Source organism: Phalacrocorax carbo, chromosome 14 (assembly GCF_963921805.1).
Source record: "Phalacrocorax carbo chromosome 14, bPhaCar2.1, whole genome shotgun sequence".
In the NCBI taxonomy this organism is placed as follows: domain Eukaryota; kingdom Metazoa; phylum Chordata; class Aves; order Suliformes; family Phalacrocoracidae; genus Phalacrocorax; species Phalacrocorax carbo.
Window position 1 is genome coordinate 11,778,725 of NC_087526.1, and position 15,915 is coordinate 11,794,639.

Sequence of the window (15,915 nt, forward strand, 5' to 3'; positions counted from 1 at the left end):
GTCCAAAGGAGATCTCCCCGGGTTCAGGGTGCTGCTAGGAAGTGTTTGGGAAGGAAAGGAAACAAAAGTCAATGGAAGGCTCCTGGAGCTCCTGCTGTCCCCTGCCATCCATGCATAAGCACTCTGGGAGAGCTTTGGGACAGGCAGAGAACAAGCGCATGATCCTGCAAACCCATCTCAAGTCTGCTGCTTGCACACACAGAGGAAAGGGGAGCCACGGGGGAGAGGGGAGCACCTTGCTGCCCAGCCAGCACGCATTCCCCATCCCCTTCTGCACTGCAAAGGCATTCTGGCAATTAGAGATGGAAAAATAAGCTTTTTCACCATGAGGGTGGTCCAGCACAGGAACAGGGATGGAGAGGTGGTGGGATGTCCAGCAGGAGGTGCTCAAAGCTGGTCAGGTGCTGTGCAGCCTGACCTCACTGGTGCTGCTCCGGGTTGGTGCAAGGATGCCTACCAGTGCCTCCCAGCCTGACTCGGCCTGTGCTTCCAGCATCCCCACTGGGACACCAGCCAAAGCCAGGAATTGCCCAACCAGTTCCAGCAAACGCTTTCCAAAAGCACACAAAGCCTTTGGCCTGCGTTAACCCGAAGCCAGCTTCTCCCAGACAGGTGATGAGGGCAATGTTCTCCTCCAGAAGGAAACAGAAAGGAAATGCTTCCAAAGGCGGGAGTGCCCGTGGGGCCAGGAAGCGCCGATGTCAAGCCAGGCTGGCACTAGGAGCCAGAGCTCCCGGCCACCAGGACTGCCCGGAGCCACGGAGTGATGCTTCCCCAAAAGAGCCCTCTAGCTCAGCACGGTGGGGTTCAGTGCGCCCCCGAATGTATATTTTTAATATTAGCCCCCAGCATGCTGGCATCGACGGGCTCCAAGCACCCACCAGCTAATTCTCCAGTTTCCCATGGCCCCATCACATCAACACTGTTCCCATCCTCCTCTGGGCAAAGCACTGGGACGATGGACCAGCCCTGCTGGAGGAGATGATGGAGACATGGTGACACGAGCTGACCTCTCGAGGAAGAGAGATGATTTCTGTTCCCCATTTCTGCAGCGCCTCTCCCAGCACGGCCAGCCTTGGGCTGCAGGAAACAGAGTTTACTTCTGCTTTCTGGAAGAGGACATCTGCCCCAGGTGCTCCTCGGGGGTGGCTGTGGCACAGCACCCAGCGCACCCCGTGCCTGGCTCCTGGGGAAGGGGCAGGTGGCAGCAAAAGGCTGATGTGACTCATGGGTGGCTCAGATCCAGCCAAAAGGGTGCTGCCACCTGTGCGTGCCCCAGCTCGAGGGCTGCCGCACCCAACAGCACCCGACAGCACCGCAGCAATTCCACCCCCGGGCGAGGATGGCAGCGCAGGCAGGCGGCAAATCTCCAGGGCCGGGGGAGGAAGGGGGCAAGGAACACGCAGGAGGCAGAAAATCTCCAGATCTGAGCAAGTTACAACCACCCCTGGCCACACTGGCGTCACTGCTGAAACATTTCCACTTTCAGAGAAACCAGCCCATCCAGTCCAGCGAGGAGAGGAGCTCCCTGGGGCTCCAGCAGCCCTCCTGGGCTGGAGCTGCAGCCCCACCAGCCCTGCAAAGGGGTCCTGCAGGACCCCCACGGCAGGAAACTTCCCAGTAACCCTCCTGACACTGAACAGGAACTGAAACACACGCTGGTAAAAAAAGGGAAAATGCAGGGAGGGTATTTGCATCCTCAACACAAACCCCATGGGGCTGGGCATCACCCCACTCCCAGCCAGGAGCCACGGGGACGTGGCAGGACATGTGCTGGGGTTCGGTGCAATGGGGGGGTATGAAGCAGAAGCCAAACAGAGGCCAAGGGTCTTCCATCACTGATTTCCAACACCTCCCACTTTGCAGACCTCTGAACAGTTTCAAATGAACGAGCAGTATCCCACGCAGCAAATTTATGCTGATTACTGGCTTATCTTCCTGGATTACTTTGGGACTCTGGGGCATCTACCCGACACAAGCCATGTGCTCTGGGGAACCGTGGGGCCACCAGCGCTAACGCACACATGGTACGGGGGCAGCGGGTGGCTGCGGGTCAAGGCTGGGTGATCAGGATCAGCCTCCAGCAATGCATGCTCGACTCCTGCTTTCACCTCCGCCGGCATGGATTGGACCCAGAGCAGCTCCCACAGCAGTGCGCACAGCCTGGGAGTGTGGCTCTGGTCTCGGCACTGTCAGACCCCATGCTGAGGCGTGTCTGGGAAGCCTGGACTTCGCCGCTGGTGGCAGAGTCCTGAGAGATGCTAGTCCCCACAGCCACTCCCATCTGCACCACCAAAACAAAGCAACTCGCTCAGGATGCGTCAGAGGAAGCAACCAGGGAGGGTCTTCAGGAGCAAACGGAGATCAGCCAGCCCTGGACAGCATTTCCATACCCAAAAAGCTGCATTAGATTCCCCAGCCGCTCCTGGGGTGAGGGGGATGCTCAGCAGCTCCGCTGGAGCTGACGGGAGAGGAGCCGGCCAGGAGGTGCAGCCCCAGACGGTGCTCACTATGAACAGCCCGAGCAGATATAAAACAAAGAAAATTGCTGAGCTGGTGTCTTTTATCCCCGCCGCTCCTGGAGGGGAGAGCCAGGCTCCGCACACCTCCGCTGCTCGCTGCAGCGGTGGTGGGGAGCAGAGAGGGGCTATGGGCGAGGTGGATGGGACCAGCCCCAAGCTGCCAACACCAGCCAGAGGTGTGAGACAAGCTGCACGTGGACCTTGCACCCTCCCATGGCATCTCTATAGCCCTTGCTCTTGCTGCTCTTCCTACCCAAAACGACCACTCCAAGCTGGAGCTGCCCCCCTCCCCACCCTCGGGCAGAGCCTGCGGGGATGAGATGAAGGGACAAAGGGCATCTCCTCTGTTTTCCTACACCTGTGGCTCATGGTAGCTTCAGCACAGCCCACCCAGACCACAGCATGAGAGCTATCCCCATCCCCAAAGCACCAAGAAGGGCTCGGATTAGTGTACGCACACACACGTGCATGCACATCCGCATTTGGCTGGGCACACGTGCAGGAAGCTGGGGTGGGCAGGCACCTCCCTGCCCCCACGTGCTGCTCTCCTTGCCTGGCCCCAGCTGCACACACCAGTCCCAGCACCCTGAGCCTTTCCACCCCACACACTTCCAAACTCAACTGCCCGTGATGTTGGTGCATGAAACTCATCCGGGTCGCAGTGACTTTTGCAGCTACATATGAGCCCTTTCTCGTCCCGTGACGCCCTCCCTGCTTGGCACAGCAGGGTGCTCACCAGCAGCTCCCCCCAGACTGTGCCAAGGCTCCCTGGTCCCTTCCCTGGCACAATGGCACCCCGCCAACACTTGCTTGATGGGCAGGGGAAGGAAAGGGCCTGGCCGAGCAGGGAGTGACTCTGACAGCCTTTTCGTGGCTTTTTTGTTTGGTGGTTTGTTTTTTTTTTTTTCCAGAAGTCACGAAGCTGAGCCCAGGATGGCACCGCCTGACCCTGCTGCATCCCAGTGGCACCGTAAAAATCACCAAGCTGCAAGGGATGGTTTTGGCTGCGGAAGTCATTGCTCAGCTGGGCCATGGTCTGGGGAAGGAAGCCCTCGAAAACACCGTCTGAGGGGCTGTGGACGAGTGGGTAAGGAAGGTGGTGGCGATTCATGGAGATCAGATTATATTTGCCCTGCCTAAGGATGAGCTTTGCCCATGGTGCATGCATGGTGTAGGGCTGTGTGGCTGGGGCTGGTGAAGGACGGGTGGGAGACGGGGAAACTGAGGCACGCACTCGGTATAAAGCCTCACCAACCTCTGACAGTAGCTTCCCAGGCACTCCTGGGGGAAACTGAGGCACGCAATGCTCCTTAGCAGGTAGGGAAACAAGGTGGAGCTGTGAAACCCAGACACAGTGCTACACCTCCAACCCAAATTCCTGCTAAAGGGTACCCCAAGGTGAGACATTTTTAGGATCGATCTAGCACTGACCTGACCCTATCACGCTGCCCCCAAACCAGGGCACGGCATGGGAAGGGGGACGCTGCATGGGAAGGGGGCACGTGGCTTGGGCCAGGCTGGACTCGTTAACCTCACCCATGGTGGAGGGGGCAATGCAGCAGCGAGCTTTTACCCTCCTTGCCCAGGGTTTTGGTGGCTGAAACTGCCAAACGTGGTCGGGAAGGATGGGAGCAGCCACACCGGGTGGAAGCTATTTTTGCAGCACACAGTCAGGTTTTCCTCCATCCATCCCGCCCTAACACAGCAGGCTCGGGGCCAGCCGAAACCTCACGGTCACGGGAGCGAGACCACAGCAGGTCAAGCATGGGACGGGGCCGGGAAATTTGGGGCTGGGAAACTTGGGGCTGGGAAACTGGGGGCTGGCATCCGAGACTTGCAGCACAGGGAAGGAAGCACAGTACAGCCTGAGTCACAAGTGTCCCTGTGTCACATGTGGGCAGAAGCGCTGACCCAGCAAAGCCCACTTGCCCTCTGCTGTGGCCCCCAAAGCCATCCCGGTGCCCTCCTAGCGTGGGGGCCCACACGTGCATGCCTTGCCCAAACCTCTGCTGGTTCCCCAGCTGCAAAGCGAGGGCAGGCTCACTGTGCGCATGCCCGATTTCTTACATTTTTGCCTTAAATGCCCGGGTGGTTCTGTTCCCTGAATTCCTCCAGAGAAGCCCACTGTTCCTGCATGCCAGCCTACAGATATTTTGGATGCTGCATCTCCACCAAGACCACCTGTAGCCAAGGGGCTCAGGCAGATTTCTTGAAGGTCTGAATTAAAATCAACAACCAGCCCGCCCTTGCCCAGCGGCCGATGCCCCGCAGCAGCCCTGCCAGCCCCCAGCCCTCCCAAACACCTCCCCGCTCCACAGCGAGGGCAGCCAGGAGATCTGTAGCCTGAAGGGAAGTCAGTGCAAGATGCAGATTTGCAGGTCCTGGTTCCTGGCCCAGGTCCAAACCACATTTGTTCCTGAAATCTGTTTCAGGGCTTTATTTTCAAAGCATCCGTGTGCAAAGGCATGTGCGCAGCAGCACCGGTTCCTGCTGCAGCCAGCGCCGAGGTCGCCTGTGCCAACATGGGGCCAAGTCGGGGGCCTGGGTACACCCAAGCACTGACTGCAGCCCATGCCAATGTAGTCATGCTCAGCCAATTCGTTATACTATTTTTTCCCTCCTAAGCACACAATATATCGGACTATCTCACAGCTTGCTGCCCATTTAAAAGATGAAGGACCAAAGGCATTACTATTTTTCTGAGGTCAGCTTTAAAACAGCCCCACGACACGCTGCACATTTTTTCCTGATGGGCGGAACCTTCAGCAAGACGCGAGCCCCGGGGGAGTTAGTCCGCACCACCCGCAGCTACAGGCGCTTGCAAAGAGGAGTTTGGGCTGGAAAGAGCGACAATCCACACTCCTGTCCCAGGAACAGCCATGCAAGGACGGTTATTTCCATCCAGAGGTCCAAGCTGGTCTCCAGGCATCAGATTAAAGGTATCTCTCCCGCACGGAGCAGTGCGGGAACATGCCACTGTCTGCCAAGGCCGTTTCCCACAGCCGATGGGATGCATGATGGACACGTCTCCAGGCGGGCTCCGGGGCAAGACACGGAGTGCTGTGGAAGTGAGCTCAGATGGGAAATTGTTCCGAGAGATAAAGGAACAAGTTGGAAACCGAGCTGCAAAATAGACAGCACAGGAAACAATAGTGCTTCAGATAGGCTTTCAAATTTCCCCCAGCGATGCCAAGAGCACAGCGCTTTGTCCCAGTGGTTCTCGGGGGTTTTCCCCCCCCTTAGACATGCGGGAAGAGGTGCAGACTGTTTGCTTGCTCCCACCTCTTCTCTTTCAAAATGTTTGCTGGTTGTTCAAATGAGACGTTATGGGCCAAGTCCTTCAGGTCTCATTAGACAAGAGTTTCAGCTCTGTGATGATCCTGGCACCAGCGGCAGGGAGAGGCGGACGGGATTTTGTAGGCACAGGAGCCCCACGGTCTGTCCCCTCCTTGCCTTGGTGAGCCCGGCAAAACGACGCTGCTTCCTGGGAGCTACGCACACTGCTAAAGGCCTCAGGACCGCTGATGTCCCCTCCGTGCCACCAAGGCAGCAAAGGAGCCTCTTGTCTTGGCAGCAGAGCCTCTGCACAGGTTGGTCACCACAAGCTGCAGCTCTTTTCCTCGTCTCGTCCCCAGGATCCCCGGCCAGGTGCTGGGATGGCCCTTTCTGCCTCCCTGTGGTACCTCCATGATTTTCCATCGCTCTGGCACAAAGTCATTAAAGGGCAGAGCTATCGTTAGGGCATCTCCATCACACAGGGAGCACTGCAAGGCCGCTAACGATCGAGACAGGGAACATTGGACTTCCCTTAGCTGCTGCTGTGCCAACCCCTAAATAACCCCATCTCCAAAAAAAAAATCATTGGGCTGCGTTTTGGCAGAGCCACCGAGGTGAGATGTTTGGAGGAACTTCTGCCCTGCTGCTCCCGGGTCAAAGCTTGGACCCGGGAACTGACCCTCGATCTTTCAAGCAAAGGTGCCCTTCTCTGACAAACTAGCACTAACTGGCTAATGATTACAGAGATGCAGCTTCCTGGGGACCCAGCAACCAGCCTCATCTCACAGACACCGAACAGCCAAGGTTTTGCTATGGGCCGGATCCTGAGCCAGCACAAAGTGGCACATAACCAGGCAGCCCAGGATCAGCCTCTCCACCTGCAAAAGTCGCGGGGGCAGCCCCCCAGTGGAAATAATAAAAAGGCTATTGCTTTAAAGTGCAAGATTGCTGATGCCCCCCTGCACGTCCCCATCCTCACACCTCCCTGGGGAGCCCTGCCAGACCCCCACCCTTGTTTGACCAACACATGCTGCATGGGGGGCCCCAGGCATGCGTTGAGCTGCCAGGTGCTGAGGGGGTCTCAGAGCCTGGCAGGATGAACGGCTTCCCACCATTAACAGCTGGACCTTGGGAGAGGTTTGTCATGACTCGGTTCTCCCACCTATGCAGCGGTCACTGCTGGCAGTGGGCATCTCCTCAGCTGAGAGGAGAGCAACAAAGCCCTCCAGCTCCCTCCTGCCGTACATCTCTTCCTCTGGGGAGCACCAGCTGGGCAGGAGGAAGAAAAATCAAGTCTTTTGTTGCCACCTTCCCGCAGCTCAGTTTGCATACAGCACTACTGGGTACGTGCTGTCCTGTCCCTGTGCCTGCTGTGTGGGCAGCAGCAGCCCCAGGCAGAAGCTCACCCCAGGAACCCCCCAGGCGCTGCATCCCACCACTGCCCCTGGCTCCTAATGTCACAGGGCAGTGGGACCTGTCTTGGGGGACTCACCAGCTGCACTGAGCTGCCACATCACGTCCCTTCCTTCGCAGCGCTCCTGGGGAGCCAGGACAGGAGAGCCAGTGGCACACACAGGGTAGCACAACCCCCTCCCTGCCAACTACGACCTTTACTGCTGCTTGATGGCATTGGGAGCAGGACCAGGAGCAGGACCAGGACAGGGACCGGACCACAGCCACCTCCTGGCCCCGAGCAGGGGGCTGAGCCCTGGCACACCACAGCAGCCGCCGGGGCGAGGAAGGGCTGGGGGAGGAGTGTGCTGTGCAGGGCCAGCAAAACGCGGGGAGATGCGGCAGATCCCCACTCGTTGCCAGCGCATCTCACAAGAGGCTGCAAAGCTCCCCGAGATGACGCTCGGCACCAGACAGCACCTCACCAGGGTCAGCGCCACCAGACGCCACCCCTGTCCAGCAGACCCCATCCCCACAGGCTGCCCCCCGTGCCTGTCCCAGACGGCACCAGGACACAGCACAGCCTGCCCGAGCTCCTGCACGATCCCCCCCGCACGATCCCCCGGGCAGTGAGCAGGGATAAAAGCCCATCCCCACCCCAGTGTGGCTCGGCAAAACCCACGATGCTCCTCCGTGGCACCGGAGGCCGTGACGGACAGTGGGGACATGCCAGTACCACGGCTCGCAGCCACACATTGGGGTTGGATCGCCCAGGCTGCAGTGGGGGAACTTCCCGGCTGGATAAAGCCCTTCTTCAGGCAAGCCGAGGCCCTGCAGCCCCCCGGCAGGCTGGAGCCCGCCAGCCCTGGCGAGGGGCACGGCAAGGAGCCTGGCTGAACACAGCCCTCCAGGCCCACCGGGGCTGGACACGAGCCCCAGAATTACCGGTGAGCAAACACGACAAGGGAAGCGGATCAGGAGACATCAAAGCAGGGGGGCGATGAATATTTCATGTCCTGGCCTACATACAGCCCGGCTCTCCCCACCCTGCGCTCCCGGGGGTCCCCCACAGCCCCTGATCACAACAAAGGGGAGTTGCAGGCAGGCGGTGCCGCCCCGCCAGACCCCACGGCTGCCTCGCCAGACCCTCAGCATCCCCAGCTGGGCCCCTATCTGCCCCGCTAGACAGTGGCATTCCCAGCCAGACCCACGGCTGACCCACCAGACCGTGTGCATCCGCCGCTGGACCCACGGCCACCCCACCGAAACGCATAGCCAGACCGCGAGCATCCCTGTCGGGACCCACGGCTGCCCCACCGGAGCCCGGGCATCCTCGGCGGGACCCGTAGCCACCTTGCCAAACCGCCAGCATCCCCGGCCGGACCCACAGCCAGCTCTACCCCGACTGCGGGCATCCCCCCCCTCCGCCGCCCCGCCGGACCCCGCGGGCGGACCCCGAGCATCCCCCGCCGGCCCCCCCGCCCCGGGCGGACCGCGAGCATCTCCCCCCGCCGGCCCCACAGCGGCCCCCCGCACACAGCGGCCCCCCGCTCACCTCCCGCCTGTGGGCGCAGCGGGGCCGGCCCCGCCGCTCGCCTCCAGCGCTCGGTCCCGGCTTTGTCTCCGCGCCGGGGGCGCGGCCGCCCCCCCCGCCGCGCTGGGTGCCCGCACCGGGCCGGGCCGGGCCGGGCCGGGCTCTCGGGGCTCTCAGGGCTGCAGCAGGAGCAGGAGCAGCATCGCGCAGCGCCGCGGATCCGGCACGCTGCTGCCTCGCCCGCCCCCGCTCACCCCTTCTCCGGGGCGGGGGGGGGGGGAGAACCCACGGGGAGGGAAAATAAGAGGGGAAAAAAAAAAAAAAAAAGAGGAATATGGCAGCAAACCGGAAACGGCGGATGGGGGGAAAAATCAGCAGCCCCTCCCCTCCGTGGGTTGTTTTTTGTTGGTTTTTTTTTTTTTTTTTTAAGGGAGAAGGCTCCGGGCAGCCGGGATCTGCCGGCCCGCGGCGGGAGGGAACGCCTGGTCGCGCCGGGGACACGCGTGGGAGCGGCGGCCTCGGTGCTCCGTGCGCCGCCCTGCGGGTGAGGGGCTGCGGGGGGCTCCCCGCCGCCGAGGGGGTCTCTCAGCCCAGCCCCAGCGGGCTGCGTTGTTGTGTTTATCTGGAAACCAAAGCTGGTAACAGAAAAGAGAAAGGGTTTTCAGGAGGTTAAACCCTGGCTGGGTTAGGGTTTGCTTTATTAAACAGTTCTAACACACAGCGAATAGCTGGGAGAAACGTTGTTTTGTCAGACTCCGCGCTCGAATCTGTATCTTCATCCCCAGGAGGGACACCTCACTGTCCCGGGGGGCTGCAGTTCATGTTCCCACATCTCCGAAGTCAGAAGGAGGCAAAACTTAAGTGTAGAGGAAAAGCAGGAAAAGATAAACCAGGTCCTGGGCCTCCCTGGGTGGCCACGGGGGTCTGTGGGGCCCTTCGGAGGCAGGGGTCCCTCCTGCAGCCGGTGCCAGCCTCCGAAATGGGGCAAAACAGAACTGTGTGTGTTCCTGGGGTCCCCAGCTGGCAGCATGTAGGGCCAGGTGACATGCGGGTCCCCCCCGAGTCCCGCTCGGGAAGGTGGGCACACAGGGACAGTTCTGGCCATCCCTCCCTTCATTCCTCAGCACCTTCCCTGGCCAGTGCTGGGAGAAGGTGGAAAATGCCCAGCTTTTCCCTGGCACAGAGCAGTGTTGGGGCACACACACGGGCTCTGGGCTTGGCCAGGCGCCCCGACGCCCGCCCCGAGCCCGTCGGGGCTGCCTGACCAGCTCAGCGGCACTGGCAGCCCTCCCACCTCCCCCATTAGTGATCCACTAAGGTGTTCCCTGTCACTTTATCCTCCAGGAAGAAATGGGGTGAAGCAGCCCGCTCTTTAAACCCCCATTTAGCTGGTTTATGAGGCACGCTTGGCTGCTGGCTGGCTCCGGTGACCCGTGGGCTGTATTTCCATGGCCAGCACTGCCTCTGTCACCCCCTCCGACCAACCCCTGCAGCCACTCGGGGATTTCTGAAAACCCCATTAGTCTGAGCAAGACCTGACACTTCAGATACAATTTGAGAAGTTAACAAGTTTAAGAGAACTATGTGGTGGAGTTTTTCTTTCTGTTTCCCACCCCTCTTGCCTTGTTCTTTTGAGTTATTAAAAAAATATTTCCCATGACACTGGCGAAGGCCAGCAAATCCATGAGTCACCAGGAACACAGAGTCATGCACACACCGATCCATCACTCCTGGCCAGCACATCGCGGAGGGGCCCTTCCCTGGGAGGAGCCGCCCACTGATAAGGTCCCTACAGCTGGGCTGAGCCCGGCAGGGCCGTCGCTTTCCCTCCCTCTGGGCTCCCTCCCAGGACTGGGAGAGGGTGGCCGGGCTCCTGCATGCCCATGGGGCAGCGGGTGCTGGGAGCAGCTGGGCTGGGGGTAGCAGCCCTGCTTGCTCCTTGCTGGAGCATCAAACCGCAGCCCGGGTTGTAACGAGGCTTTTTGGGGGTGTTAATTCATAGCTACCCCCTCTGCTATCAGGCTGGTGTGGGATGTGTAGGGAGGGATTCCTCAACTGAATGTCCGACATGGGATTAAGGAATTTACAGTGCAGCCTGGGGCAGCCCTGGGGTACCACGCCGCTCGCTCATACGTTAATACTTGGGCCATACTGTGGGGCAAAGAGCAGGGCAAGTCAATGCTTGGGGTCCCCCATGCCTTCTCCCCGCTGTGCCTGCACAGGGAAACACTGACGTTCCCTCTTCCTCCTGATCCCAGGAGCAGCTGCTCTGCAGTCCTGGAGCAGGCGCGAGGTGCCGCTCCCAGAGGGGAGAGCACCCTGGGGGAGCCGGGACCCGGCCCCAGCCCCGGGTGAGCTGGTTAGGATGACTCAGCCTCTACTGGATTCAGACCCGAATCTAAGATGCAATTATGACTTATAAATATTTGAGTTTTGTTTTCCTCTTTTGCAATCAACTCCTTTCTACAGGCTGTCCTACAATCGTAGTTTTCATCTGTGGCGATGCTGGTCTGTTGCCGGAAGGCAAACAGCGAAGGCACTGTGCTTTTTAACACGCCGGACTGAGTCCACGACATAATCTCTTCTTCGAAGAAGATGCCAACATGCAAATTTAAAATGGCAAGTAGATACTCTCTAAAACCACCCTCTTATCTTTTGGGCTCAGATTCAGGAATGTGCCCTCACAGCACTCTGACATTAAACATGCAGCACTGGCGATAATGTGATTTAAGACAATTGAAGTTTAGGCAACCCAGCACACCTCAGTGCATCCCCTGCTCAGCCATGAGGTCCCGAGCCTGACGGACACCCCCAGTGCCCCGTTTCCCTTCCCTCCTGCCCCACTCCGAGTATTTCTCTTTAAACAGTCTAATCCACAATTATTCTTTTTTACTCAACTAGGCATTTCAGTCTCTTCCCTGAAACTTATTTTCTTTAGATGATTCTTTCTCTTCACTTTTGAACAGCACCCATAAAAACCACCGAGGGAGAGGAAGAGGGTAACAGAAACTGAAAACCAGGTACTTGCAAATTAAAAAAATTAGCACTGAATATTTCTGGTGGCTCAGTTATTACAGCACGTCTTGAAATGATATTCTATCAAGAAATCAAGATGTGCTCAGGTATTCCTGTGCTTTCTTGCTGACCTTTACGCAGATTTAATTGGGAAAGAGAAGACTGAGAGTTACTACAGGAAAAGCGCTGTCACACTCATGAGCAAGTAAGTACGTGGCTCCTTCCCCCTCCAGGTATGGAGATCAAACTGCTCCACGGTGCTCCTGAAATCTTCCTGCGAAGTGAGAGGGTGCTTTTTGGGTCTAGAAATTGATCTGAGTCATGACCTCTCCAACGTAGCTGTGGATTTGCAACAAAACATCTATTCATCTCCAGCCAGATTTATTTTTAAGCATCCTCTTGGCAAGCGTGAATAAGTTTTGTCTAATGGATTCTGTTCCTGAGGCTAGCTGCATTTTGCTCACTGCAGATTCTAAATACATTTGCACAAATTATTACTATTAATAATATAATGGTTGTATTTGAGATGCTGGACAGACACAGAAGCAGCCATGCCTCTTGCCCTGCAAATAGTGAGTGTGTGATGACAAACGATCAGCACCGCCAGCCCCGTTAAGGAAGCTGCAGTTACGAGCTCAGGAGCTGATTTACTAGGGGGGATTGACCAGAATAACTCCTGCAGTATGAGCCATTTGGCAATATTTCGTGGAAGAAATGCTAATTCTGGCCATTCTCTCCCACACTGAACATCAGGGCTGCAGGAGCCAAGTGGCAAATGCCAGCGTCCCACAAGTTGGAGGGTAAAATGGGGCAGCTGAGAAGTCACCAGGAGGGCTCAGGACAGCTCAGGACCCATCGTGTCCCTCAGCATGGTGACAATCTGCCATGCAAAAGGGGCCCTTAACCCCAGCACGGAGGCGGCCCCAGCCAGGAAGTGTCACTGCAAAATTCCCTGGGGGAAAGGACCGTGGGGAAACCACTGACTTGGTGATGTGCAAATATTTGATAAGGAGGCAGCGAGTTCAACAGCTGTGGGGAGAAATTATCTGCATGTTCAATAGAGGCACAACATTTCCTGTCAGGTTTCTGACTGATAAGGTGATTCGATACAATCTGAATTGGGTATTTTAGAATAGCTCATTTGGGCAAAAATCTGACACTTTCCACATCTTGCCTCAGCTCAGCAGAAAAGCTGCGCACAAAATGTGAGCATTTCCCAGTGGTGGAAATTCTGCTTTTTGGCCGGTCTTAGTATCAACAGAAAAGCCCATGGAAACTCATCCAGATGAGATTTATAGCCCTCGTTCCAGCTTGCTTTGCTGACAGAGCAGCAGAGGGGTGGCTGGCTAGTGCAGAGCTCTGGTGGCCACGTCCAGGTGACCCTGCCCCGGGGGCTGTGGCATTCCCCGGGCAGCAACGTCCCTGCCAGCACCCAGCTGCTCACCGGCCCGCAAGCGGCCGCAGCCTGCGCCAAGCGGAGCCGGAGCAGACACAAGGGTGTTTCCCATTAATCATCCAGTCTTGGTCCTTTGAGCGAGGGATGGGCTAAGGAGGCCAAAGTCTGAATCTGAAAAATTTAAACCGTATGATGTTTGGATCCATGCTCAGTTTAAAATGAGCTAAGTGAGGAGGGAGGTAGGGAGCAGAAACAGTTGCAGCCTCTCCCCTTCTCCCAGAAACTGTCCTCCCTGCAATTCTATTCACCACAGAGGCTGATGCTCGGGGACGTCTGCTTCAGCCATCCAAAGGAGCTGCCGCAGCACGAGGACCCTCTCCCACACAGACCCCAGGAGCCACGGTCCAGCGTTTGACTACAGCATGGGCCCACCCGGCACATGCCGATGCGCAAGAGCTGTCCTTGGGGAGCCGGAGAGATGTGACCCGACAGGCCCCACACCAGCAGCATGCCTCCAGTGCAGCTCTTGCCCACGCTGCTGGAGCAGAGGCACAAATAACAGCAGGAAGTGTCTGGAGCCCGATCCCGGCGCGGAGGGAGCAGCTTTGCCCTGTGAGAACTCGCCGGTGCCTGTCATACTCTGTACTTTTGCTTTTGGCGAGGTGAATTTGCAAGTTTGGGATGGCTTTTGCAGAAGCAGCAGCCAAAGAGAAGGCAGTAGGAACTAGCCTTGGAGCCAGAGGCACTGGGGTTGTAGCCTCAGCATGGGCAAAACGTGAGAGGTCTCAGGCCAGTGCTGATGCTATCTGTGGCCCCAGTCCATGAACTGGGACTGGCTGAACTTGACACTTACAGGGGCGGCACCTCAGAGGCTCAGATACCCTTCTGGCAAGAAACAAGGGGACAGTCCAGAGTGCAGGTTTCACAGATAAGGAACATGGCATTTAGCACATAAATAGGACTTCCAGCAGAACATGGTACTAGGGACACAGCTCCTTGCGTAGGACTGAAGATAGGAAGAAGTGAGAGCCCTTCAACCCCCTCCACCCACAGCATCTCCCATTTGGGAGCTGAGCTCTTCAAGTGTGACAAGAGATATCAGCCAGGCAACATATGTTTTTGAAAATCAAAGCAGATGTGGTCTGAAGCAGGTTTACCTTGTACCTACCAGCCAGAAAGGCTGGGCTGGAGCCATGGAGGAACCTGTCAGCCTCTCTGCTCCAACCACCTGCTCTGCATCGCTGTGGTCCTTGCTGGGACTGTGGTTTCCCGGTGCATGGCTGCTCACGCCTCCAGCAAAGCAGGGTGCAAGGAGCATCAAAGCCATACTGGGGCCTCCAGGCAATAATGAAACCAGGGAAGCTGGGAGGAGGGAAGTGAGCACTGCCAGAGGTTGGGGATTGCACAAGACAAGTCTGCGTGTGCTGGCGAGGAGCAGGATCTGAACGGGTGGCATGAAGCATGCACAGCACCATAGCGCTCACTTGTCACAAGAGCTTGGAAGTGTAATATTTAATCATTTTAACTCCTCATGGCTCCGGGGTAGGCTGATGTGCATGACACGGCTTCCTGGGGCTCCCAAGGCAGAGAGCTGTCCTTCCCCAGCAGTTACATCTGCTGGTTGGAAAAATCATCAGGGAAGAGAAACGTGCTGATGGGGCTGACTACAAGGGGACACCTTTCTCCATCCTGGCTGCTTCTCCATGTGTTCTTTCTTTGTATCAGTCCTTGTCCCAGCAGGTGATACCCACTGTCTGTCACTGGCAGTTAAATTTGGCTGCAAGGATGGAAGAATTGCAACGGACATGAGTCTACAGGGTGGAGGCAACAAGAGGAGGCATGGGGGCGTGTTATGGTGAGAGAAAAAGCCATAAATTGGGAAGAATCAACATGAAACTGCCAGCCCAAAGCAAGAGACACTTAGACCAGCTACTGCACGCTGGCCCAGGTACCAAAAGACAGCAAACACACCCACAGATAACTGCTCAAAAGCCACACACTACCAGAGGAGAAGAGCAGGACCTTGGACCTGCAGTAACTGCCAATTTAAGAAGAAATGCAAACACTGATTACAGCCCATGTCTCTTCACAGAGAGAAAGGGAATGCCCCCCAACCAATCACCCCTTCTGGTTGGATGAGGAAGAGGAGCAGGATCAGATCCCTTCACAGTGCCAAAGCTAGCAATCAACCTAATCACTAACAAGCAGCCATGCTCTGTACTCCAGCATTCCCCATTCATCATCCCATTTTCTCGCTGCAGTCAGTCTCTGATGCCTCATGAGATTAATAAACAACTGAATCAATACAGTCATCTCGATCCCTGCAGGCCATAGGCTGTGAACAACATAACTTCTGCCTGGAAGAAGTATCAGCGTGTGAGAGAGGCTCCCAGAGAGAAGTCCAGCACCCCAGCTCTCAGCTGTCCAAAAACCAACACACACACACACGGGAACAGTTCAGCAGTGCCTTGGGACACAGATACAGAGCAGGTCCTCCCCTCCTACAGCTTCCTTATTTTCTCCTTGAGCATCACCAGATCCAGCCTTGACCCTCCCTGAAATCCAGGCACCAAAGGAATATTTTCTCATTCTTCATGTCAGGCTGGGAAATAACCTTAGCTTATTGACTCAACAAGGGGGCTGCTCTGCAAACATCAGTCCCCTTCAAAGATGGCCTTGGGCTCTTCAGTTCCTGTCAGTAGGGAACCTCACCAGAATCTCTCTGAAGCAGAGAGAAGCGTGTGTATGAGAATGAAAGTAAATTAGGTCTGAACAAGATT

At 57.1% G+C, this 15,915-nt stretch overlaps 1 protein-coding gene across 3 annotated transcripts in view; it reads right to left on the reverse strand.

Moving 5' to 3' along the window:
* Positions 1-8,866, reverse strand: part of SRC (SRC proto-oncogene, non-receptor tyrosine kinase) — a 30,857-nt gene extending 21,991 nt beyond the window's left edge. For 2 of the 3 annotated variants that reach the window (XM_064465743.1, XM_064465742.1), the window contains exon 1: positions 8,746-8,866. The gene's annotated coding sequence lies outside the window, so the exon portion shown is untranslated. The remainder of the gene's footprint in view (positions 1-8,745) is intronic. The other variant, XM_064465744.1, reaches the window with a different exon arrangement.
* Positions 8,867-15,915: the final 7,049 nt, after the last annotated feature.